Consider the following 22,767-nt stretch of genomic DNA (forward strand, 5'->3'; position numbering starts at 1 on the left):
CATAATTCTATTTTTTTTTTTTGTTAGCTTATGAGCAATATGTCTTTGTTTTGCTATTTCAGTGGTGGCTTTCAGATTTATAGCACACATTTCTAACTTCACACTGTCTGCCTTCAACAGATATTATATCACTTTGCATTCAGGATAGGAGCCTTAAAATGGTATACTGCCACTGACCGTTATGCTCTTGTGGTCATGCGTTCTACATTTACATTTGTTATAAACCTCACACTACATTCTTATTTTTTAAAATAGTCAACTATCTTTCAAAGAGATCCAAATAATTTTAAAAATATATCTTATATCTCAAATATCTGCCCATGTGGTTCTCATATCCAGTACCACTCATTCCTGTATGTAATCCGTATTTCTAGATGGTGTCAATGTCCTTCTGCCTGAAGGACCTCCTATGACCTTTCTTATGGTGCAGGTCTATTGGCGATGAATTCTTTCAGCTTTTGATTGTGTTTATATTTATCTGAGTCTAGAACGTAACTTCATTTTGTGTATAAACACAAAGGGGATTTGGGGATACAGCTTTGATATAAAATTAATTCTCTAGGAACCTGATGGCTGTTGTCAACAGAGGTGAAATGTTATTTTTGTGTGTTCCTGGACTCAGCCAAGAACTGACCATTTCCAAAAGTCCCGACACTGATGGCGACGCCACTCGCGGTATCTGACTCCTACCTGCGCGGCGGTGCGCCTGGAGCAGACGGGTTTGTGCGACCCCTGGTACCTCTGCTGCTTCCTTATGACTTCTGTGCCCTTGTGTTCTGACACTTGCAAGCGATTCATCATAAATTACTTCCCTGTGTTTTCCTTTTGTGTCGCTATTAAGGTATTACATTTTTCTCTTTCATTATACGCGTGGTCGCTTACGTAACCTATGACTCTCAAAGAAAATGAAGGGTCAGCATCAATCTTCTGTTGGTGGGTAACAAACTACCCGAAACTTAGTGGCTTAAAGCAATCATCATTTCTTAGCTCCCGGCTCCGTGAACTGGCAACGTGGGCAAGGCTCAGCCACCGCATGCCGGCTGAGTGCACTTTGCCCTTGGGGTGAGTAGGCTGGTTATCCCTGGACTGGCTAGTCCCAGAGAGCCACGTGCCTGGTGGGTGGCTAGGACCCCCAGCCACAGTGGCTCGGTTCTCCTTCATGTGGCCTCTCCAGGTGGTGGGTTCAGGCTTCCTCACGTGGTGATTTGTTTCCAAGAGGGAGACGGTAGAAGCCGCAAAGCCCTCTGAGACCTCGGCTCTGAAACTCCACGTCACCTCTATTCCATTTTATTGGTTCCAGTTAATCAGAGAGCTAGCCCGGATTCAAGGAGGTAGAGACACAGACGCCGCTTCTTGATGAGAGGAGCAGCGAAGGGAGTCCCACAGAACCCATATTTTGTTATTAATCACAGAGCATCACAAATACACATTACCAAAAGGGACATCAGGTCAGACAGGATTGAGAACCACTGCTGTAAACACGATTCTCTCCCTTTCACCCGTCACCTCTCTCAAGGAGTGTCCTTCCTTTCTCCATTTCTCATGCGAACCCATCAGGAAAAATCCTCTGTTTACTCCAAAGAGTTTCCCCTGCACAGACAGATGGCGATGGTCTATTCTCCAGCCTGCTAAGTGACAGGACCGTGGTTGCCTGCAGTGGTTAGCGGTCTTTCCTAGGCACTCCTTATACCATCCAGCAGAAGTAAAGTAAAACGAGGATTTTGTAATTACCCTTTCCTTGCTCTTTGTTTTTCTAGAAAGAGAGGAACCAGAACACGGATAACCTGTGGTGAATTTTCTTTTTCTTTTTCTTTTTGAGGTTTCCTTTTTCAAAAGTTTGATTATTTTGAGAGAGAGAGAGAGAGAGCATGCATAAGTGGGGAGGGGACAGAGACAGAGGGAGAGAGAATCCCAAGCAGGCTCAGCCCTGTCAGTGCAGAGCCCAATGCGGGGCTGGAACTCACAAGCCATGAGATCGTGAACTGAGCCAAAGTCAGATGCTTAACTGACTGAGCCACCAGGAGCCCCTGTAGTGAATGTTCACGTAAGGGGTCTTCGTTATTGGATGGCTGAAAAATTAATTAGATTAATCAGACAAAGGACACACTTGCGCTGCCCTGGGTACCACACAGACTTGACCCTGACATTCAACTGACAGTGTCCCCACATTAGAGACGGCAAGACACTGGCACCCCGGGCACCAAAGAGTCTCGTCAATGAACACGGAACATGACCCAAGGGATGGGACCGACCAGGCTGGCCCGAGAACGTTTAGGATGGCATGTGCTGGGCTCCGCACCACGGAACTCCCAAATCCTACAAAAGGACAGGCTGTCTGGACCCAGAGTTTCCTAGGCTGGCCTTGCTTTTTCTGATACACTTGCCGTACAATCACGGGTTACGTTACGCACAGCAAGACTGGGTACAAATCCTAGCGAAAACTAGCAGACGTGTATGCTCAGAGGGCACAGGGCCTCGGGGGGAGAGGCCAGGCGCACAGAGAATCCGGCTGTTTTCATTCAGGAGAGCCCCTCTGCAACCACTCCAAATGTCAAAAGCCATTTCTGTCCACATTCCCTTTCTAGCAGAAATCTTCCCTGGAATGCCGCCACCTCCCCGTAGGTCCTGGGGAGGCAAGACGGCTTCAAACGCACGGAGCCCGCAAATATTTAACAAAGGCAAGTTCATGAGCCACAGTGACCTCGATGTTCTGACAACACCTGCTGGCCAAGAATGTGTGCCAACCAACCAGAGGCCCGGGGACGGCCCTCCTCAACGCCACCGGGAGGCACCAAGTGACAGCCCCGTTTGGCTTAACGAGGACACAACCTATTCCAAGAAAGAAGCCTGGAATCCTGTCAGACAACGGACAACAAACATGCCTCCGTGTCAGATGACACAGAAAAGGTGCCGTGTGTATGGCGCTATGTCACATACGGCCTATGGAAAGCTGAAATCCCGGCAGCATGTAACTATGTAAGCAGAAGTAGGGAGCACCCCCCGCCCGGATAACATACTCCAAATCCTTGGATCTTCCATTGGAATTCATTTAGGGATCGATGAGGCCTCATCCAACCTCCGAGGGAGCTTGGACCTCCGTTATGAAGTCTGAGCTCCATGCAGCAGACCCTGCTGGTGACCCGCCCAGATTCACCTACCGCCTCAGTGTGTCCAGCCCCCCAGCTGTGAGTGTGGGGTACTCCTGGATGCCCCCTTCCCTCCAGGGTCTCCTCTGTCCACCACACAGGAGCCACACCCCCGAGAGGTGATGCCTCTCCCCAGAGGCCGTACAAAGGTAGGCCAACTCCCGAATTCAAGAGACTCCTCCCCTTGCCTCCAGGGAAGACCACCTCAGAGGTTGGGCTCATGCTCACCTAGGGCAGGTGCTCCCCCAGGCGTTCCGTAGAATCACACGGCTGCCCTGTGCTCTTGGCTTTTCATGTAGCCATGAAAAACATATTATTGCACTGAGCCACAACTTCAACGACTGGAGAACTCTAATCTTTAAGGTCTGCTGAATATCCCTAGCTAGGACTTCCCAGTTTTTTGGCAATGACCCAAAATATGAAATTAATATGCTATACATTGTAATCTGGTATACCCACGCATGCATGTGGATGTGTGTAGATCCCAGACGTACGTTTCACGATACAATATTTACCCTGACTACTACGGAGCCTATTGTTTTCTATTTCATTTTTTAAATGTTGGTCACGACTCCCTAAGTTAATTTTACTAATCCACTAATGTGTGTGACACACAGTTTGAAGAACACTGCCTGCAACTCTTAGCAAAGTGACTCACACATAAGAAGTACTCCATAAATATTTTATGAATGATTAAGCGATTGGCTGGTTATGAGAATATCCAACTAACAGTCTGGAAAGGCCTTGACCTTTGGCTCTGGGTCTCTGGATCTTTCCAATTTGTTAAGCTTGCTGGCAAGTTACATGATTTACCTCCCCAGATGGTGAGGCCCCGTCAAGGGGGCCCTAGGAGCGAGGGGGATCAATCCAAAGGGCCCTTGTTGGTGTGTTGACCCAAGTCCCTAAGCTCCTAAACAAACCCTATAATTTTAGAAATAGTTAAATAAGAAATTCAAGAAAGCCAGCAATGACCAGAAATTAGCTCAAAGTATTACCTCCATAAAACAACTGCCCCCAAAAGCTACCAAGAATAAAATGGGAATCAAGAATGAAAGCAGAAAAATTGAAAATCATAAAAATGTAAAGCAGCAAAGAGCATTTGGATGGTTACTACAGGATGTCAGGCCATCCAAGCTGTAACCTGCAGAGCACTCTTTCTCTCTGTGGATTCCTGAAGAAGATGGACACACGTTTAAAAAAAAAAAAAAAAAAGGAAAGAAAGAAAGAAGAGAGAGGGAGGGAGGGAGAAAGAAAGAAAGACGAAAGAGAGAGAGAAAGAAAGAAAGAAAAGAAAGACAAGAGAGAGAGAGGGAGAGAGAGAGGGAGAAAGAAAGAAAGAAAGAAAGAAAGAAAGAAAGAAAGAAAGAAAGAAAGAAAGAGAGAAAAAGAAAACAATGGGGAAAGGAACTCCTTTGTTATTAGCTGGGCCAGTGCGTAATCCCTCCCAAGTCCAGGCTCCTGGATCAGGGCGAAAATAGGAGACTGGGGTCCTATCAAACATGAAACAATAAGGTCGGTGTGCTTTTTTCCAGCTGTGCTGGCTTTTCAAAGCTTCTTTCAAAAAGAAGAAAGAAGAAAGAAGAAAGAAAAACAGCACAGAAGGGCAGCATGAGAGCTGTGTGCCGGGCCCCAAGGACGCACCACGCCAGGAGGGTGCACACAGCGGCCGCTGTCCTTTGTCCTGCTCAGCCCGGCCGGCCACCCCACCGGCACCCCGCTGCACCCGCGTCTGGGTCCTGCCCTGTCGACAAACCTGAGTGCCTCTGGGCTTGCCTTTCCGTGACCCCATTACCCACAAAGACGTCATGTCCCGTATTTTCAAGTCATGTTCCCAAAATGATGCAGCCTGGACTCTGACTTATTTGTAACTACAGTTCACTGCAAAGGAGTCTGTGAACTTGCATGGGAAAATAATTAGATCTTTATGTTCTCTACTCTCTTTCAGACATTAGTACGCTCCCTTCCGCTACGAATGGAGGCAGCAAATCTCCATAATATTAACAGTTCCTAGGACCCTGTCATCCACAGAAATCACAAATGTGCTCTTAACCACATTCACATCATTGCGGGGATCTCAAAACACCACTTATGCTCATCACTGCTTTGAAATGATGCTAGTTGCTACATTCACCACTAGATCTTACTTAAAATAAGAAGCACACATATTACAGGGCGCCTGGGTGACTCAGTCGGTTGAGCGTCCGACTTCGGCTCAGGTCACGATCTCGCAGTGTGTGGGTTAGAGCCCCGCATCCGGCTCTGTGCTGACGGTTCAGAGCCTGGAACTTGCTTCGGATTCTGTGTCTCCCTCTCTCTCTCCACCCCTCCCCCATTCATGCTCTCTCTCTTTCTCTCCCTCTTTCAAAAATGAATAAACACTTAAAAAATTAATTAAAAAGAAGCACGTATATTACTATATCACAAGTTTGCCTTTTAATATATTGTAACTATTTCCATAGAACAGGTTTCCTCTGCAAGCCTGTGTATGTTAGTTCATTAGTGTGACCTAGGTCTGTAGGCTTCACAAGATCACCGACGTTGACCAGCAGACAGGCCCACGGCACAGACGAGGACTTTCATGAACGCCTCTCTACGCCAAGCAGGTTTCCTTATTTCTTACTGCTTTTCATTTTCAATCACTCTCTTCTTTTAAATGTTTTATTTCTTTTAAGATGTTTATTTATTTTTGAGAGAGACAGAGCACGAGCAGGGAGGGGCAGAGAGAGAGGGAGAGAGAGAGAATCCCAAGCAGGCTCTGCACTGTCAGCGCAGAGCCCAAGATAGGGCTCGATCCCATGAACCCTGAGATCATGACCTGAGCCAAAATCAAGAGTCGGACTCTCATTTGGGGAAGGGGAGGACTGTCTAAGCCATCCAAGTGCCCCCTTTTAATTTTTCTTTTAATTTACATATACTAAATTACAAAAATAACGTAAGCTTATGCTAACAAGTGAAACAAGGCAAAAAGATCCCACAAAAGCAGATGTGGTCACCTCCTCCATGCCCCTCACCTTCTACGCCCTGAAGAAACCCACCACCCCCTTCCCCTTACTTCTACAAACACACGAGGGTGGATTTCTTGCTTGCTTTATACCAAAATAGAATCATTCTACACACATTATTCCATAATTTATATTTGTCACTTGGCAATTGACTCTGTAACACAGACATTCCTACAAGTCTGTGACTACATATTTTTCTAGTTCGTTTATATGCACTCATGTAAAAGTGTATGTGAATGAACTCACATCACGCACGTCACGGCGCTTCGGCACAGCCTTCCCCTCTCGTCTGCCTCCTCACCTCCCTGACTTGTCTCAGTCACCCGCCGCTACGTTACAGGATAACTCAGACCCCAGCAGCCGAAAACAACCATGCACATTCACCGTCTTGGAGCTTCAGGAGGTCAGAAGTGGGGGAGCCCTCAGCTGGGTGGTTCTCAGTGGAGGGTCTCTCATCAGGTCGCAGTTGGGCGGGGCGGCCATCATCAGAAGGCTCGACTGGGGCTGGGAGCTCTAAGAGCCCACACGGTTGGCAGGAGGGTGCCGGCCGGTCCTGTGTCCCTCACCGCACGGGCCTTTCTAGAAAGCTGCTTTAGTGTCCTCACAACATGGCGGCTGGCTTTTCTCTCAGCAAAAGCAGACAGCATGGTGGAAGCTGCAATGTCTCGTATGAAGTCGCCTTGAAAGTGCTATTCTCCTGGTTACCCGGGTCAGGTCTGCTCACTGTGAGCGGGGGCTGCACCAAGGCATGAACGTCGCAGGCGAGGCTGGCCACAGGCCCTCCCCAACACTGACCCTCAACCAGGAGGCCACCCACCCCCAGATCACTTGTGTTAACAACCTCGTATATTTTGTTCAAATAGATACATAAAGTATCTATGCAAGCTACTTAGGGCGCGGGTGTTATCAACGTTAAAAATTTATATTGCATATGTCTTTCATTTATAGGCAGTTAATAAAATTGAAGGTAAGTATTTTTAAATATTTAAAAATAAAGACTCGGGGCCTCTGGTTCAAGATCACGTGAGTAGGAAACGAAGCTGCCGGTACTTGGATCCAGGACCGCTGGCTCACAAAGCCCACGCTCTTCCCGAGATGCCGAGCCACGGTCATCGCGCCGTCTCGCCGCGTCCCCCTTGGTGACGGCCCTGCATCTCCTCACAGGGTGACAGCAATCTCCTGTCACCCATTCCGATTGTGCCTAGAAGACCCAAGTTCCCAAGGCTTCTTTTCTAAGCCCTGCGCTCTGCCCGTGCCCTTTAGGAAAACCTGACGTTACGCACCCAGCCTCGCCAGTTAACTTGGGCCTCGGTCCGCCAGATTACTTCTCTTCCTAACTGCACAACAAAATGTCTTCTGTATGTTCTCATTCTTGCGAGCGCCAGTGTAGACAAAGACTCCAGCGAAGGTATCTGCCATCCGCTGAAGCGGGATGCAAGCAGCGGGAGAACTCGAGGTAGGAGGCTCCGCGCCTCTCACTTCCACTGCCTCCGCTCCCCGCTCCGCAAGCTCTTACTTCTAACCTTCCTCACCATCGGCAGGTCCGAAGCGAGCCCAGGTCCCTCAGGGGTCCACCGCGGGTCGAGGTCTCAACGGCGAGGGGATCTCGCTCCTCGCACCGGGCGCTTTGCAAACGCACAGGTGAGACCGGAGGAGCGTGGGGTCCGTCTCTAGACCTGGCCACACACAGCACAGCAGGCCGGGGGTGACAGCGACACAGAGGGAGTGCCGTGGGGCGAGCTCGGAGGACAGCGAAGGTGGTCGGCAGAACAGGCGCTAGCCGGGTCGCTGGTCACCCGGGACCACAGGTCGCTGGGTCATGCAAAGAAACGCGGCATTCTGTTAACTCACTGAGGTGCGCTGGGACTCCGGAGGAGGGGAAATGCCGTGCGGGGTTCCCCAAACTGAGTGCACCGTGGAATCTTCCTCCCCTTCCCCAAGAAGTATCCTCTATCCCTGGAGCACACAGCGTGGGGCCTGCTGAGGCTGGGTAATCTAAGTTTTGTTCTGACCTCGGCAATTTAAAACACGCAGCCAACAATGGTTGCATCCTTTGTTTTCTTCTCCTTAGGTCAGTAACGGGATCCGAGAGGTTTTTGGTCTCGCCAGAATTCCTTATTTATTTACATTTAGAAAGAAAAAAGGGAGAGGGCAACCACCAACAAAGGTTTCACTCTTTTCTTTCTTTCTTTCTTTCTTTCTTTCTTTCTTTCTTTCTTTCTTTCTTTCTTTCTGTACTAATATACTTCAGCCTCGGCTCTTACCTTGCTGGAGGGAGCGCTTAATTACTTACGGGTTTTTCGCGAACAGCCCCCAGTTCAACTGTACCACTGTTTACACACCGCAGCCCACATTACAGAATCCCACTGGCATGTGGCTCCTCCGTGTCCTTCTTTGCAGGGGGAGGCTGTGCTTTCCGCCATATACACAGAAAAGTTTAGGAGACACCGGCTGGCAGCCACGCAGATCCGGGGACCGGCCCCTCCGCACTTCATCCTCTCCCCACCCCTGAGACATGTCACTTAAGATTTCTCATTAGCCACTCAAACAAATTATCCCGCTGACAGAACCGGCGGCTCCCCGGCCCGAGCCCCATCAAAGCCAGACCATTGGCTCGAAATGGATGATGACCGTCCTTCTCTTGCCTGGATGGGCCTCGAAAATCAGCGTTTCTAAAGAACACCAGAAATGATGGAGCCTCCCCCGCGGTAAAAACACTTTTATGGATGAATAATCAGCAACAGTGCTGCAAATGACCTGTCTGCAAAATCCTCAGTGCCTGGAGATCTAAATTACTCTAATTTTTCTCCCCCCAAAATTAGGTATAATATTATAATTTCAAGTAATGCAAGAGCAATTTCTCCCTTCATTGGATACCAAGCTCAAGATGTTACAGGAAAAAGAAATAGCTTTTACCGCTGATATGAGAAATTCGAAAGAGACAAGCGCAAGCAAACAAAAGCTGTCACATCAAATACTGCGGGGAAAAAAAAAAAATCCAGAAAAACTGCCAGAAATGCTCAAGTCTAAATAAAGTCATTTATTTGTTATTTTAACCCCTTCGCTGTCAGTTCCGGGCGAGGCTAGCGAACTCTGCATGGGCGGTGGGGGGGGGGGGGGGGTGCTCACTACCGGAGACGGCTCTCCTGGGCTCCTGGCAGTGGGGGTCCTGCCACAGGGTTTCCAAACAGAGGACCACTGAGGCTGCTCGGCCCCCAACCCTTCTGTGGGTCTCACTTCTCCCGAGAAGTCAATCACGTCCCATTTCCACCACCTTAAGCCAAGAAACTAGACCATGACTTCGCAAAGGGCAACAGCCACACACCGTCCATGTGCTTTGGTAGATGGTAGGTACGCGGTGGAACGCGGCATTAATCATTCCTTGAATTTAGCGTCTAGGCGGCTAACGTGCGGTTCAAAGACACTACCCTTTGGGGGGTGGGGGGGTGGGGGGGGTGACTCGGCAAAGAACAGCTAGGAAAATGGAGAAGACACAAACCGGACACACCTGGGGCACATCCTGTGTCATGTTCCTAAGCCTGTTTCCTCTGTCAAGATTATGTGCTTTTATAAAAATTGAGTAAGAGAAGTTTGCGGAAAGAGCATTGCCTATGATGGTCTCTAGAAACAGGGGCAAGTATTTGCAGTTAAAATATATTGACTGGGCACCGACTGTGTGCACTACAGTGGACCCCGAGATGCGTAAGTCACAGCTCTGCCCTGGAGAACCTACCCCCTGCACCCCGACTCACTCTGCCCAAGGCAGTAAGTTCGTGTTTCCAACCAACGGCTTCGGCAGTGGCTCCCAGGTCCTCCCGATGGAGAGAATTCCAGACTCCGCTCCCGCCCGCGCTTGCTCCCAAGCACCCATCCCTCCCTCCCCAGTAGGCGGGACCCACCCTGAGCTGCCAGGCACCTGTGGCTCCCAGAGGGGAGCCTAGGAGGCATCCTGGGTCCTCGCCCCTCCCCGCGGCCAGCGCCAGTTCGACGCGGCACACAAAGCCCCCCAGGTCATGAGGTCCCCCCCAACCTCCGCAGCCTTGCACCCTCGATCACCCCCCCCCCCCCCCCCCGCCGAATGCACCCATCGCTTCTCAGGATGCTTCCTCAACCCCTGGGCTCACGCCCACTCCTGCTCTGGGGCTCACCACCTCCTGCTCCAGGGCGCCCACCCCACCTGCATTTCCTCTCCTCCTTGGCACTGTGCACCGTACCGACCAGGTTCACGCACTCAGCTGCCCTACTCGTGATGAATACCCTGTGGGCAGGAAGCCACCCGCTCTGCTTGAGAACCCCCAGGGCCTTGTGCGGGGTGGGGAGCAGGTTAGGCCCTTAAAACGGGACTGAGAGATGCTTACTGTATAGACCAAAACAACTCCCTTGGATTTTTAACAGGTAACACTCACTTGCTTTCAAAATAAGTCTGGTTGAATGAAATGCTGTGATTTTCCAAAGATATTCACAAACGGGAGGAACGTGCAGGGTCTCAGGCCCAGAATCCCACACTGCCTGGGCCCATTGGACCGTTCCCCCATATTCCCCATGTTCCTCCCATCTGGCTGCCCCTTTGTTCCAGAACCTTCTCGGTCATTCCTCACCTCGCGCAGCTTTGCTGTGAGGGGGAGAGAAGGTGCGTCTGTGGTCCCCGGCACCTCGTGGGGGCCACCTGCTTCTCCGGAGCATCGCGGCTGGCCCGACTCCTCCAAGTCGGGGCTGGAAGGAGCCGCTCCCAGAGACCTCCTCCTGCGCGAGGTTCCAAGGGACATAAGGGACACGCAGTCATGTGTTCTCAGCCCAGACATTTTGCTGTGGGTTTCTGTGTGGGAGAGTTAAAGATGCACACAGTCCGCAAGTCTAGAATTTGTGGTTTGTGTTATCTTACAACTTCATATTTGGAAGAGGTATTTTAATTTCTTATGAGTTGTGAATAATTATGTAATTCTGCCACCTTCTTAAAACTAAGATGCTTCCAACGGACTCCTGTAGTCTGGGGCTGACATCCTTAAGGGGACTTTGCTTTTTTTTTTTTTTTTTTTTTTGCCTTTGAGTTTTCAGCCAAGCGCCAAACAGATTCTTTCGTTGCTACAACAGTCCATGATGGAGAGCCGTCTTGTGTAAAAAAGTGAAGGAAAATCCTCCTTCCCTCTCAAAATTAACTCCCGACAATTACTCCTGAAATATGGATGCTGCTCGTGCTCGCCAGTGAGCCCACTTTCCAATTTGTTTTCAGGCTCCCCACCCCCCGCGGTCTCCACTGCTACTGGATTTCTCCACCATTCTGTCTCACTCTTGTTTATTCCTCCCCTGGGCTCCCTTATTCTTCTTCAGTTGTTTGAGAACCAGGCAAAGGTTCGAGAAGATTGCACCATCAAACGCCACCGTGAAGTTCTCAATGGTGTATTTTAAATTATTGCCCCAAAGGCACTTCATCGGATGCCTTCCACTTTACGTTTGCCCCTGGCAACCGTGAGGACACTGGGTCGTCGGTATTTCCGAGCATCTACAACCCCCCAGAACTTCTTCGGGGCATAGGAACGCTGAGCCAGCCGGCAGATGAAATCATAGATCCACGAGTGACCGCAGGGTTTATACCTTAATATCACCCACAGTTGACTTCACCACGTTCACAGCGGAAGGTGACCATCTCATTAAATACAGGCCAGAGATGATCAGGAGTTAGGACGTGCTTATCGTGTTTTCCAGGGCATAAGTTTGGGTGTTGTTTTTTTTTTTTTTTTTTTTTTTTCTTTTTTCTCGTACGTATTTCATATTCCTAGCTGGAGGAATATCAAAAGAATCTGAATATCACCATCTGGAAGTTATGCCATGGGCTCCAGTGGGCAGGATTACAGCTGGGTTTCTCTCCTTCCTCCAAAAGTGTGTTTCTTCTGCTTCGAAACAAGCACAGACACATTTGGTCCCCTAATGAGACCGACCCAGACTCTAAACATCACTGAGCCTTCGCCCTCCACCCTCACAAGCTCCTGGGATCCTCCAGTGCAGAGGAATGGGGGGTGGGGTCCCTCCAAGGACATCTGATCATCCGTGACTCACTTACCCAATAAATCAAACGTGCTGAGATACACAGATGTCGGAAATGCAGTACCCTGCTAGTCACTGAACGGTCTGTTGGTCTGCCTGGGTCCCGGGTTGTGCAATGAAGCCCTTGGGAGCCATTCCGGTTTCGAAAGAATGCAGTCGCCAATCAACGTGTCATTAAGCGCCACTCCCCTGCACCAGGATTCCCCTAGTTGATGTTTAACAGTTACTTTTGAAACTACTGGTATTCTTGAGGATCGGAGACTGCACTTGGCAAACATTTGCTATTTATACCTCCGTGATATCCCTTTTACGTTGGCAAGCCTCTTCGTGTCCATGCAGGATGCTTTTGTCCTCTCTGCCTGTGGGTCCCTCTCCTGCCAGACCAGCCCGGGAGCTCCCGAGAGCAGGCGCCGGCTCGGGAGACACGCTCGATACACAGAATGATTTTTTTTAATTAAAATCACGTTTTTAGGAGACATATCTAGAAAAGTGTTGCTATGGTCCATGTCAGATTACTGCCTGGGCTCTCTTCTATACATTTTTACAGTTTCAGGCCTCACATTTAGGTCTTTAACCCACTTAGAGTTAATTTTGTGTACGTTGTAAGAAAGTGGTCCGGTTTCATTCTTTCGCATGTGGCTGTTCGGTTTTCCCAGGATAATTTATTGAAGAGACTGTCTTTTTCCCACTGGATATTCCTGCCTCCTGGGTCAAAGATCACAGCCACTGCAGAAAACAGTACGGAGCTTTCTCAAAAAATTAAAAACGGAAATACCACATGATCCAGGGGCACCTGGGTGGCTCTGTCGGTTAAGCGTCTGACTCTTGATTTCAGCTCAGGTCATGATCCCACGGTTTGTGAGATCGAGCCCCATATCAGTGCTTAGGATTCTCTCTCTCTCTCTCTTTCTCTCTCTCTCCCCCTCCCCCATGCACATTCACTCTCAAAATAAATAAATAAACTTTAAATTTAAAAATATTTGGGGGCGCTTGGGTGGCTCAGTCGGTTAAGCATCCGACTTTGGCTCAGATCATGATCTTGCGGTTTGTGGGTTCAAGCCCCGCGTCGGGCTCTGTGCTTACAGTTCAGCCTGCTTCGGATTCTGTGTCTCCCTCTCTCTCTGCCTCTCTCTCTCTCTTTCTCTCTCAAAAATGAATAAACATTTAAAATTTTAATTTCATAAAGTAAAATAAAACTGTATTTTTAGCTCTCCCCTCTTCACCATTAAGCTAACAGTTTGCATTGTATGTAGAGTCCGTACTATAATTATAACATTAGCTCTTTCTTAAATTTCCACAGGACGAATTCAATTCGGAAACGCCCTCTGATCATCACGCAGGGACGGTGTCCAAACCGGGCAAGTGTTCCTAAATCCCACCGCAGGAACAGGCCGCCTGCTACGGACAAGTATTTCAAGCAGAAGTTCAAAACACTTGCCATTGTGAAATCAGCCCAATAGTCCTAATCTACCCCCATTCGTGTTTATTATTGCATAGTCTGCAACACTACAGGCTGTCCCTGGAAATGAAGGACTCCCAGTCTCTTCAGTCCTGAGAAGCAGTGCCATACCATCACTGAGCACACACATTCCTGAACTCTGATGGAGTTCCCCCTGGACCTTGGATGAGGTGTGTTGCCTCACGGGTCGGAGGTCCCCTCACCGATAAGATGGACACGAGAAGGGCACCCAACTCTCCAGACTGATAGTGGGAACCAGGGAGTCGGCAGGGGAAGCCTTCCGAGCGGCATCGGGGAGAGTCAGCAGATAACGACGATATTATTGCTTCAGTCCCTTCGGCTTCGAGACAAAGGAATCGAGGACGCTCACAGCCCCATGCAAGATGCCAGCACGAGGTTCTCTCCAGGAGAAAAAAAAAAAAAAAATCTATAAGCCGTTTTAAAAACGCATTCTGTAACAATGTATTATTCCACAATCCCTACTCGGAGCCCCAACCGAAAAAGCTGTCTTTTCATAAACAAGACTCACATGCGTACCCACCACAAACCAGTTTTATAGGCTGAATGAAATCAGACAGCGAACCAGCGTTCAAGGATACCAGGACAAGATCAAACAGCTGATCATTAACAGTAGTTTATGCAAGCCGGTTTACCTCTGTGGACTGAATCGTCACTATTTTTCACCAGGTTACCTTAAGTAGGTCATCAGCAAGGTTTTTAGTGGACAGATTTGAACCTAATTTTACAGTCTGAGAGGAAATCAATGGCATACTATAGGAGTATATTGTGTGCACTTTCTAAAATAGTAGGGATAAGAGATTTTATTTTTTTATTATTTTTTTATTCTTTTAATGTATTTATTTATTTTTGAGACAGAGACAGAGCATGAGCAGGAGAGGGGCAGAGAGAGAAGGAGACACAGAATCCGAAGCAGGCTCCAGGCGCCGAGCTGTCAGCACAGAGCCCGATGCGGGACTCGAACTCACAGACTGAGAGATCATGACCTGAGCTAAAGTTGGACGCCTAACCGACTGAGCCACCCAGGAGCCCCAAGATATTTTAATACTGAGCCTATTCGAAGCTCAACAAATAAAGACCCACCACATTCACTATATGATCTAGCTCAGTTTTCCAGACTGAATTGGGTAGGGAATCCTCTTTTTTTTTTCTCTCTTGCTGTTATTTAATATAAGTTGGAAGGGCCTTTATGTGGGGCAACGATTCAGGGTGTAACCTGGCTTTCCCTTTCTCTGAACAGAGCTGCACGGTGGGAGAAGCTGTTTGTGAAAAACCACACACCCAGAAACACAGATCTGTGAAAGGCAGGACTGGACAAAACACGCCCGCTCACATGATCACCGACTGACATTGGAGGTCCTGCTGCATTTTGTAAAAGCTGGAGGCATTTATAAAAGAAAATCGCTCCAGAAAGCAATTGCCTTTCTCAGCTGGGACGTGCTCTTATGACACCAAGTGACGTCTGTCACCAGCCCTGCCTGTGAAGAGGGAGGGCAGGTCCCTGCAGCTCATCTTGGTGACATTAGCTAGCCTTCACACAACAGAAGGAACGGGGGCCTTTAGAAGCTTCGGAGGCGTGCCCGAGGCCCCTGGACGAGGTCGTCTCTGGTCCTTTCCCTCACACCTTGCTCGTGCCTCCCGGTGCGAGGGACCAGCCTGACCCCGGCACTCCGCCTGCCAGGTGCACCAGCGGGACTGGCCAGCTCGGGGGCCCTGGATGCCCCTTTCTGCCAGGAAGAAGAGGAAGGAAGCCTTCCTCCCACATCCCCAATGGCGCCAGAGGAGAACAAGCCTCTGAGGTCCCCATTTTCCGCTGTGGAGTCCACAGTGGCCGCAGCAGGGACCCAACGGAGAGGCCCATTCGCGCACACAGCCTTCCGACCTCGCTAGCGGTGTATGTGGTCGTGTCGCGGCTCACGTTAGCTGTAGGGACACGAGGCTGATACCAGCCCTGCTGTTGCCACCCAACAGCCTGCAGAATGTCTGAGGCGTATGCACTCCGAGCACACACGTACTAGTGATCCCACGGCGTCCACGGGCAACAGATGTTTAAACGTCATCAGGACTCACATATTGAGGTTGTACATAATCACATGAACGGATAACAGGCTAATATTCTTAAAAGATTTTTTCTAATTTTTTAAAAATTTTATTCACTTTAAAGAGAGAGAGAGAGAGAGAGAGAGAGACAGCGCATGTGCAGGGGAGGGGTAGAGAGAGAGGGAGACACAGAATCCGAAGCAGGCTCCAGGCTCCGAGCTGTCAGCACAGAGCCCGACGTGGGGCTCGAACCCACGCACCGCGAGATCATGACCTGAGCACAAGTCAGACACTCAACCGACTGAGCCCCCCAGGCGCCCCGGGCTAATATTCTTAATATGGCAGTAGAGCAAAGTACACATCACTTTCAAGACAAATATCCAGAGTCCTCAGCGTTTCTAATTTTGTTTTTGTAAAATCCCGTCTTCTCCGTAACGACTGATCACAACATCACACCCTCTACGACGTGTCAGGCGCCGCGCGAAGGACCTTACCTGGGTCCGCGGGTTCGTCCCTACAACAGCTCTGATGAGGACGCTGACGCCCACACCCACTGCAGATGAGGGAACGCAGGTGCAGGCGCCCGGTGACCTGCGCATCCCAGCTCCAAGCTGAATCCCGGGGCTGGACCCGAGGCGGTCAGCCCCCACGCCCATGCTCTTTGTAGGTTCTCGGCGAGCACCCTGCTCCTTAGGGAAGCGGTCCGTTGCTCAACAAACCTTCTCCACGATGGCAGAGGGCAGAAATGAGTCCGCACTTTTCACATAAGGTGGGCGCTCTTCCTCACCCATGCTGATCTATAGGGACCTACATAAAAAATACGGATGAATTCTATATTAATGATTGATGGACGCAATGCAGTCCACTTAAAAATGATTCCAAATGACAGAGAGACAACATCCCATCCTTTATAGATTCAACGGTTGCTTGATTGAGGTGGGCGGCTCAGTCCGTTGAGCGTCCGACGCTTGATCTGGGTTTAGGTCACGATCCCAGGGTCGTGGGATCGAGCCCCTCATCGAGCTCTGTGCTGAGCGTGGAGCCTGCTTGGGATTCTCTCTCTCCCTCTGCCCCTCCCCCACCTGCTCTCACTCTCTCTCTGAAACAAAATTAATTAATCAAAACATAATCATCTGGTTGAGATTTATTATTGGTCAGTGTGAGTGCTGAGGAAGGAAGGAAGGAAGGAAGGAAGGAAGGAAGGAAGGAAGGAAAAATATAAACTATGTCCTCTCTTGTCCCCAGAGACCAAAGTCCGGTCTCACCTTATCTTTTATCTGATCGAAGTCAGGTGAATTGTATCTTCCAGAAAGTTCTGCCTTTCACAAGATTAAATCCGTTCAGCACTAGACGCTCACTCATCGAAAGTGGAGGAAGGAAGACCTAATATAACACTGAATGTTAACAACACTGGAATTAAAATAAAATTTAAAATCAATCAATCAAATCTTAAAACTCCATGTTTAAAAAAAAATGGAGGAAAGAAGGAAGTGTTTCGGGGGAGGGAGAGGACACGTGAGCCTTGCAGACCCCGAGGGTGGTCCCTTATCTCAAGGTCAAAGAAAAGGCTGTGCTCATATGTGATGCTCAGAGATTCCGTTTGCTCCCCGGGAATCAGCAGGAGCCCACTGAGCCAAGAGCGGATCCAACTTTACATGAAGCTGGTAATACTGTTTCTGCTCTCCTATTTTTAATAAGCCACCTGACTGCTCTTTGGGGGGGGGGGGGCGGGAAATTACAGATTAACTCACACTGCTTTAACTTCAAAACCAGTGGGGTAGACATCTCTCCTTCTTCTTCCAGGAGGGGAATTCTGGATTCCCTTAAAAATCCCAGCCTGGTTCCTCCAACATCATGGCTGCTAACCTGGGCCTGCCTTTCAGCGCGACGAGCTGGGTGCTGAATACTGATTTGAGGTGTGGTTCACCGTGCAGACTTAAATCGTCCTTCCCACAACTTTTCTCTCAGAAGCCTGGCGGCGGTGACAATCACAGGATTGGTTTCCTCGGGTAAAACTGTGCTAGCTGCAATTTGCTCTGACAGGCTCCGTAATTTTAAGTGCAATTAAATCCTAAGAATTTGCCCAGAAGAAAAAAAAATTTTTTTCTATCACATTTTAAAAAAATAATAATTTAAGAGAAGGCAAAAAAAAAAAAAAAAAAACAGTTGAATCGAACAGCTCATTTCTAACTCATTGCTCTATTAAAAAAAAAAAAAAAAGGACAGACAGACAGAAAGAGAAAAATGTATTTGGCTGAGCCCAGAAATCCATGTCCCCGTAGAGGCAGGCATCTCCTGGGGCCCAAGCGCGAGGCCCGCCAGAGGTCACGGCCTCCTGACCAGCTGCTCGGCCACCGAGGGCACCCACAGCTCCAGCGAGAGGCGGGGGGGTGGGGGGGGGATAAGGAAACTTTCCGAAAACCGGCTTCAGGGGCTGCAGTCACTTGATCCCCCTCGGGGACAGCTGGCCCGCTGACTCCAGGGAGCAGCCGTGTCCACACGCTCACCCCTCCCTCCGAATCACAGAAATGGAATCCAACGTAAGAGCACCAGCAGGCCAGGCCAGCCCTCCGGCCCCAACCAGACGCGGGAGCAGCGGGAGGGGAGGCCTGCCCTTGCGACTGGCCAGGGAAGGGGCTCCCAAGCTTAGCTGTCTGACTGCTCGCCTTTGGGGAAATTCAAGCTGCACTGCAAATCCGAGGCTAGGATCACTGGTGTCCTGGAAAAGGGACCCGTGTCCCTACCGCTTCTTGGCACTCCACGCTCGAAATCTTTATTCAACAGGAAGCTAATGTGACACCGAAGCAGCCACCCAGGCTACATTTGGGAAATCAGACTGTTCTTTAAGAGATGTCAAATTATACCTCATGTTGCGGAACATTGCGTATAAAATAGGAATTAAATTGAGTAGAACATCTTCGACGGGACACCTTCAACCTTCCGAATTCTCGTCATGCGGGAGCAGGTAACTCAGCAAGGACAGGCCAACGGAGGGGAGGGGTGGAGAACCGGCCCGGCCGCACGCCCCCCCACCTCCCCACCGCCCCTCTCCACTGCCATCACACCCACTCCCCAACCCCAGTGAGGGTTTACTGTCCCCCCGGAGAGACCAGCTGTTGGCGAGCCTTCCCTCCTCCTGGCGTCCCCCCGTGCACAGCACTGACCGCCCCCGGCAGGCGTCCCCCCGCCAAGACTCCTACCAGTGACAACACTCATACGGCCTTGCCATCTTTCCCTACCAGGCCCTGCACTCGCTGGAGATGGGGACCCCCTCCCTCACTCCCCAGCACCTCACAGGGTGCCCGGCACACGGCAGAGTGCCGGGAGACGTTTGCCGAAGGCTCCTTTCCTTTCCGAGCAGCAAACACAGCAGCAGGCATTAAAAAGATGCCTGGGTTGCACGCTGCTGTTGTTAAAAGTCTTCCCCGGGCCCGACAGTAAACCCCTGGGGGGGGCAGAAGCCCCGCCCGTCAGCACCTCATTTACCGCAGTGCCTGGGTCAGCTCTTCGGGCCTATTGGATGCTCAGTAAATGTTTACTGAGTGCAGGAGCTAAAGACAGTACTAACACAGAGATCCTGGAGGTGTGAAGCAAAACCTTCCAACATCCCCGCAGAGGAAACGTTGGAAAGTTGTCCCTCGGCCTTTCTCTTTTGTGGAGGCCCACCCAAGTGCGCAGAACTTGAACTCATCTGCGGCAATCCGGCGAGGTATCAGGGACAGAGATCACCCCATCGGCGTGTCCTGGAGAAGCAGGGCTCCTCCACACGTGAAAAGTTGTGCAAACATCCTGAGGTCTCCAGGGGAAGAGGAGCAAGTATGAGAAATGCTCGGATGGGACGTTGCCACGGGCCTCTGTCCCCTGCTGCGGGTGAAGTTCACCTGCGGGGGGTTTAAACCTCCCTGTGGCCGGGCCTCTCCCTTGGGTGTGGGCTTCAGAACATACCTGCTTCTTCCCTCCGGCGCCCCCCCAGCCCTTTACATGCAGGGGATGCTGGCCTTCAAAGTCTCTCCCCTCTTACTAGCATAAGCTGCCAGCTCCTTTAAGCCTGTACGTCTGGAATCCACACATACTGAACCCCAAAAATGTGCATTACTAAAACAGGAGCACTTTGCTCTGAGCACCAGATGGAACCCTGAAGAGTCAGTGCAAACAGAACGCTGGCACTGGGGTCCTCGGTCGGTCCCATGACTGCCACTCGACTTCCTATAGGTCGCACCCTCGTGTCCAGCAGTGACATCCAACAGAGGACTGTGACACTTCCCGAGGGCACACGGCCCGTGTGCGTTGAATTTGCGCATAGAGGCCCCAAATGCGAATTCACAAACAACTCGAATTCACAAACAGCTCGGGACCTTTCTTATAAAATAAACGAGGACTAATTCAAATATACATCACATTCCCACCTAAATGGGAATGCTATTTCTGCACAATACGTCTCTTCAAACAGCAGACGTTGATTATTAGCCCTGATCTAGGTCACACAGACTCACTGAGTCAAAACCGAATGGGATGGTAGAGGCTGTGTAACCCAACCCTCCACCCCGTGCAGGAGTCCCGTCCGCATGCTGAGGGCTAACTGTCATCATTTTAAGGCCCTCTTAGGACCCTAGGTTCTATTAGTTATGAGCAGTTTATTTTTGTTCGAAGGGTCAGAGGCAAATGAAGGCATGTGCAGTGTTTTTAAGCAAGGGAGGCTTTTCTGGCGGGGAGGGGTGAGATGCGGACATCAGTGGGTCAGCACTGTCCCTGGCGCTGTGGACAGTCCTTACGTAGGGTAGGACATGAAAATTAGCCTTGGGTGTTAGTGCAGGGAGCTTTTAATCCACTAAATCAAGGGCCTTAGTCCATTGTGTGTGTGTGTGTGTGTGTGTGTGTGTGTGAGAACTATTTAAAAATATGTAAGCATTCTTAAACCAACACTGAGGCACCAGCTACGATGAAAACTGACCGATGGGAGAGGGGTTTGAAGGACCCTGGAACTGGTGCCTTTTCTGTTCAAAGGAAAAGAGTGGGGGGCAGGGGCGTCCTGCCATAATCCAAATCCATGATCCTTCACACAAACGTCCAAAACTCCAAAGAGCTCCGAAAACGAAAGTTGATTTCATACACTTAGCACACGACCCTGACGTGAAGCTGCTTAGAGTCTCCGTTCCCGCTTAGGGTGAATATTCATATGTTTGCTGTGAAAACATCCATGTCTCTGATAAGGGACTGGTCCCGGGCTGTGGAACACTCCATTATATATGTTATACATAACACACTCATTCTCTTTCTAACACCTGGGGGGGGAAAAGTCCAAATTCTGGAAAACATCCAGTCCCAAACGTTTTGTGGACCAGTGTTGCCAAAGTCTGATGTAAGAAGGGACCCGGCATAGAATTAAGATAGAGAAACACCTAAACTGGTTAAAAAAAAAAAAAAAAAAAAAAAAAAAAAAAAAAAAAAATTTTTTTTTTTTTAATTTTAAAAAGGAGGTCAGCACTTGGGGTTAAAACTGGAAACCTGGCCTTGACCCAGAGCTATCTCTCACAAACACCCAAACACACAGCACTGGTCCCAGGTCACTGGCCCAAAGCCCGGCATTAATTCTGTATTGAACCATAAGTCTCAAGTAGGTAGTTTTGTTCCGTTTCTCTCTCTTTTTTCCCCCAGAAAGACACCAAGGGAACCAATTTAAACCGAACCTGCATCTACATGTTTTCTTAAACTATTGAATGGGAGTAATGTCAGAGCATCAAAATGCTCTCCGAAAATAACGCAAACAGGATCAGTGTCTCATCCAGTCTAAGTCCCTGGTCGAAGAGACACAGCGAGAAGAAGGTCAGATGATTTCACGGCTGGGAAGGGCTCAGACCACCCCGTCCACCTGTTAAAACTTTTCCTGGGGGAGAAAGGGAGGAAGGTCTTCAAGTTTTAAAACAGCTCGAAAATAATCTCACGTGTAGGTTTCACCCCGGCGGCGCTCCAAATGCAGCTCTGTGTTCAGTACACCTGCTTCTTCCCTGGATTGTTTTACTGGCACTTGCACGTATGAGCTGAGAAGCTGATCCTCCAGAATGAAGGTTCCAGTTCCTCAGCTGAAGGCGAAGGCTCTCGGGATGGCCCCCTTTAGAACCACAGCACTCCCCTAAATGCTCATGCTTCTGATTCGGTTAACTTGATTAAGCGGCGAGACGTGATACCTTGCTCATACGAGAACGGTGAACACATTTTCACTGAACTCGAAATGCTAAATGCTCCTCCTTCAAAACCCTGAGAGAGTTATTTTCATCATTTCCATTTCTTCCTGTACCACCGCAAATGCTAATCTCTTTGTTCCCTGAAGAGTTTCACAAGTGTGTTTGTTCATGTGTCATTTTCATCTTGTTAATTTCATCATGCACTATTGACCAGGGTGGGATTTTTCAACTTCTTCAGAGCCAGCCCCATCGCTGGTGTTCCAGCACGATGGGCGTTAAGCCCCGATGCCGCCGAAGAAGGTGTGCGTCTTGAGCCCCTCCGGGGACACAGGGACAGCACCGGAAAGGCACTTTGTTTCTTTTCCAGAAGTACGTAGGACCTGCGGTGGTGTGGGGGCCGCCTCCGAGAGGGGGTTCCTGTTACAGCCCAGCCTGCAGGTAATCTGCCGGAGGCGTCGTGTTCTCGTGTGCCTTCGCCGAGACATGACAGGCACTTTTCGAATTTCTCGCCTGTTTCTCAGGAATCTGCTCCTTTTCTTGGGAAAATCAAAGAATATCCAAAGCAGACTGAACTGTTTGGATTTCTGGATTTGCTTTTGTTTGTTTTTCCCCCGCTTTCTACTGCAGTCCGACTGAGTCATATTCATTTTTTAAACAACTCAAGATTCCATTTAATTTAAATAGTTTGATGTTGGTTGAAAAAGTCCAGTGACGGGTCCTGTGAGTTCGACGAAGAAGTCCGTTTTCTCCGGCGCCTTCGGCGAACTGCACGGGCGCATTTGTAATTGTGCTCCTCCTCCCTGCTGGCTGAAATGTGATTCTGATTTCTACATCGACACCCCATTGACGGATGGGTGGCCTACTTTCTGGGCGCTGGC

At 49.6% G+C, this 22,767-nt stretch overlaps 2 long non-coding RNA genes across 3 annotated transcripts in view; both read right to left on the bottom strand.

Moving 5' to 3' along the window:
- LOC128773068 (uncharacterized) overlaps positions 1-13,054 on the bottom strand; it is a 68,607-nt gene extending 55,553 nt beyond the window's left edge. The window contains exons 1-2 of the long non-coding RNA XR_008417351.1: positions 12,207-13,054; positions 10,747-10,964 (exon numbers count right to left, since the gene is read on the bottom strand). This is a non-coding gene — a long non-coding RNA (uncharacterized LOC128773068). The remainder of the gene's footprint in view (positions 1-10,746; positions 10,965-12,206) is intronic.
- The window catches only part of LOC109274565 (uncharacterized), an 84,731-nt gene that overhangs the window by 58,298 nt on the left and 3,666 nt on the right, over positions 1-22,767 (bottom strand). Inside the window, exons 1-2 of one of the 2 annotated variants that reach the window (XR_008417350.1) lie at positions 16,973-17,086; positions 16,202-16,514 (exon numbers count right to left, since the gene is read on the bottom strand). This is a non-coding gene — a long non-coding RNA (uncharacterized LOC109274565). Of the gene's footprint in view, positions 1-16,201; positions 16,515-16,972; positions 17,087-22,767 lie in introns of those variants that run through there. The other variant, XR_008417349.1, reaches the window with a different exon arrangement.

This window comes from Panthera pardus, unplaced genomic scaffold (genome assembly GCF_024362965.1).
Source record: "Panthera pardus isolate Hobbes unplaced genomic scaffold, ASM2436296v1 HiC_scaffold_24, whole genome shotgun sequence".
Lineage (NCBI taxonomy): Eukaryota > Metazoa > Chordata > Mammalia > Carnivora > Felidae > Panthera > Panthera pardus.